Source organism: Arachis duranensis, chromosome 5, assembly GCF_000817695.3.
Source record: "Arachis duranensis cultivar V14167 chromosome 5, aradu.V14167.gnm2.J7QH, whole genome shotgun sequence".
In the NCBI taxonomy this organism is placed as follows: Eukaryota; Viridiplantae; Streptophyta; class Magnoliopsida; order Fabales; family Fabaceae; genus Arachis; species Arachis duranensis.
The window spans coordinates 27,464,521-27,468,963 of NC_029776.3; positions in this window are offsets into that span (position 1 = coordinate 27,464,521).

Consider the following 4,443-nt stretch of genomic DNA (forward strand, 5'->3'; position numbering starts at 1 on the left):
AAATGTTGAGTTGTTCCCAATAGTTGTTTGGAGGAAAATGTATCCCTTGAGGCATCTCAGGGATTTCTTGATGATGAGCTTTGGTATGCGAAATTGTGATCACTACAACTTCGCACAACTAACCAGCAAGTGTACTGGGTCGTCCAAGTAATAAACCTTACGCGAGTAAGGGTCGATCCCACAGAGATTGTTGGTATGAAGCAAGCGATGGTCACCTTGTAAATCTTAGTCAGGCAGACTCAAATGGATATGAATGATGATATACGAATAAAACATAAAGGTAAAGATAGAGATACTTATGTAGTTCATTGGTGGGAATTTCAGATAAGCGTATGAAGATGCTTGTCCCTTCCGTCTCTCTACTTTCCCATCTGTCGGTTCTCAATCAGGTTGGAATAGAATCTAGTGATTCTTTTGCGTCTGTCACTAACGCCCAGCCTTCATGAGTTTGAAGCTCGTCACAGTCATCCTATCCCAGATCCTACTCGGAATACCACAGACAAGGTTTAGACTTTTCGGATCTCAAGAATGCTGTCAATTGGTTCTAGCTTATAGCACGAAGACTCTGATCTCAAGGAATTGAAGGCTCTGTTGTCAGGAGAGGCAATCAAACGCATGGACCAGGAATCCAAGAGATACACATTCAATCGAAGGTAGAACGGAAGTGGTTATCAGGCACGCGTTCATGAGTGAGGATGATGATGAGTGTCACGGATCATCATATCCATCAGGTTGAAGTATGAATGAATATTTTAGAACAAGAATAAGCTTGAATTGAATAGAGGAACAATAGTAATTGCATTAATACTTGAGGTACAGCAGAGCTCCACACCTTAATCTATGGTGTGTAGAAACTCCACCGTTGAAAATACATAAGAACAAGGTCTAGGCATGGCCGTGAGGCCAGCCTCCCAATGATCTAAGAACTAGATGTCCAAAGATGATCAAAGGATCTAAAATAATCCAAAGATCCAAAGATGAAAATACAATAGTAAAAGGTCCTACTTATAGAGAACTAGTAGCCTAGGGTGTACAGAGACGAGTAAATGACATAAAAATCCACTTCCGGGCCCACTTGGTGTGTGCTTGGGCTGAGCATTGAAGCATTTTCGTGTAGAGACTCTTCCTGGAGTTAAACGCCAGCTTTTATGCCAGTTTGGGCGTTTAACTCCCATTCTTGTGCCAGTTCCGGCGTTTAACGCTGGGAATTCTGAGGGTGACTTTGGACGCCGGTTTGGGCCATCAAATCTTGATCAAATCTTGAGAAAAATACCTTGGAAATAGTGGATAAGAGTAATTAAAAGAAGATAGAAAAAGTGAAGATGGAAGATGAGAGATGGGGAGAAGTCGAATAATAGAGATATGAGAAGAAGAGAAGTATAAATAGAAAAACTAAATGAGAATTAAAAAATTTTTGTTTTTATTATTTTATTTATTGATTAGTTTTCAAAAATTAAGTTAACTAATTTAAAAAGAATTTAAAATTTAAATGTTAAATTTTAGAAAATAGAAGAGAGAGAAGAAGAAATAGTTTTCGAAAATTGAGAGAGAAGAGAATTAGTTAGGTAGTTTTGAAAAAGAAGAGAGAGAGAATGGTGCACGAAATTGTGATCATCAACAATGGCGCCAATAGACTTGAAGCTCTCAAACGTGAATCACACTTTGTCACAACGTCGCACAACTAACCATCAAGTGCACTAGGTCGTCCAAGTAATACCTTACGTGAGTAAGGATCGATCCCACGAAGATTGTTGGTATGAAGCAAGCTATGGTCATCTTGTAAATCTCAGTCAGGTGGATTCAAATGGTTATAATGGTTTTCGAAAATAAAGATAAATAAAGCATAAAATAAAGATAGAGATACTTATGTAAATCATTGGTGGAAATTTTAGATAAGTGTATGGAGATGCCTTGTCCCTTCTGAATCTCTGCTTTTCTACTGCCTTCCTTCAAACATTCTTACTCCTTTCTATGGCAAGCTGTATGTTGGGTTTCACCTTTTTCAATGGCTACCTCCCGTCCTCTCAGTGAAAATGGTCCAAATGCTCTGTCACAGCACGGCTAATCATCTGTCGGTTCTCGATCATGTCGGAATAGGATCCATTGATCCTTTTGCATCTGACACTACGCCCAACACTCGTGAGTTTGAAGCTCGTCACAGTCATTCAATCTTTGAATCCTACTCGGAATACCACAGACAAGGTTTAGACTTTCTGGATTCTCAAAAATGCTGCCAATGGATTCTAGCTTATACCACGAAGGCTCTGATCTTTTGGATTGGAGGCTAAGAGATACACGCTTGTTCTAAGGTAGAACGGAAGTGGTTGTCAGTCACGCATTCATAGGTGAGAATGATGATGAGTGTCACAGATCATCACATTCATCATGTTGAAGTTTACGAATATCTTAGAATAAGAATAAGTTGAATTGAATAGAAGAATAATAATAATTGCATTAATACTCGAGGAACAGCAGAGCTCCACACCTTAATCTATGGTGTGTAGAAACTCCACCGTTGAAAATACATAAGTGATAGTGGTCCAGGCATGGCCAAGAGGCCAGCCTCCAAAACGTGATCAATAGTCTCCTAAGAAGAACAATAGATTAAAACTTAGACCAAAGATAAGACAGGACCAGATGTGGTCAAAAGACGACTAGTACAATAGTAAAAAGTTCTATTTATACTAAACTAGCTACTCTAGGGTTTACAGAAATAAGTCTAAATGTAGAAATCCACTTCTGGGGCCCACTTTGGTGTGTGCTTGGGCTGAGCTTGACCTTTACATGTGCAGAGGCTTCTCTTGGAGTTAAACACCAAGTTGTAACGTGTTTTTGGCGTTTAACTCTGGTTTGTGACGTGTTTCTGGCGTTTTACTCCAGAATGCATTATGGAACTGGCGTTGAACACCAGTTTGCGTCATCTAAGCTCAAACAAAGTATGGACTATCATATATTTCTGGAAAGCCCTGGATGTCTACTTTCCAACGCAGTTGAGAGCATGTCATTTGGAGTTTTGTAGCTCTCGAAAATTCATTTAGAGTGTAGGGAGGTTAGAATCCAACAGCATCAGCAGTCCTTTTTCAGCCTTCTATCAGATTTTTGCTCAAGTCCCTCAATTTCAGCCAGAAAATACCTGAAATCACAGAAAAATACACAAACTCATAGTAAAGTCCAGAAATGTGAATTTTACATAAAAAACTAATAAAAATATCCCTAAAAGTAGCTAGATCCTACTAAAAGCTACCCAAAAACAATGCCAAAAAGCGTATAAATTATCCGCTCATCAGAGAAGAAGATACTATTTTCGAAAATTAAGGGAAGAAGATTTAGTTAGGAGGTACTGAAAGAGAAGAGAGAGAAGGTAAGATATTATTTTCAAAAATTAAGAAAAGAAGAGTTAGTTATGAGGTTTTGAAAAAGAAGAGAGAGAAGATAAGATGTTAATTAAGAAGATATTTGATTTTTAAAATAAGATAGAAGATGAGATAAGAAAAGATTTAATATAAAAATTTAAAATATAAGAAAAGATAAGATGAGAATTAAAAAGATTTGAAAAAAAATATGATTTTAAGATTGGATGTTAGAAAAGATAAGATAAGAAATTAAAAAGATTTGAAAAATATTTTAAGAAAAGATAAGATTTTGAAATTTAATTTTGAAAAAGATTTAATTTTAAAGTTTGAAATTTGAGAAAGATAAGATTTTTAATTTTGAAATTTGAAATTTGAAAAAGATAAGATAAATTTTGAATTTTGAAAAAGATAAGATAAGATTTTTGAAAAAGATATGATTTTTATTTTTGAAAAGGTTTGATTTTTGAAAACTTGACAACTAAGATATGATAAGATAAAAATTTTGAAATTAAAATCTGAATTTTATGGTTAATTTTCGAAAATTAAGTGAAAAAAATAAAAATAGAAAAGATTTTTTTATTTTTGAAATTAATGAGGAAAGAGAAAAACACACAGAAGACACAAAACTTAAAATTTTTAGATCTAGTGCACCAAATTTTCGAAAATTTTGAGGAAAAACACAATGGGACACCAAACTTAAAAATTTGACACAAGAATTAATCAAAGAAAATATTTTTGAAAGATTTTTAGAAAGAAAGACTCAAAGGAAGAATAATTACCAAGAACATAAGCACAATGCTCTATCCAATTGAACACAAAAAATAAAAATATTTTTGAAAAATCTTTTTAAAATTTTCAAAAAAAATATAGAATAAGAGAATAAAAGATAAAAGACTCAAAGACTCAAAGAACACAAATTAAACAAAGAAAAGAAAAATAATTTTGAAAGAGTTTTAATGATTTTCGAAAATTAAGAAAAAGAAAATAAAATAAAACTCAACAAAAACACAAACTTGAACAAAGAAAAGAAAAATAAATTTTTTTTTGAAAAAGTTTTTAAGTTTTTCGAAAAATAGAGAAAAAGAAAATC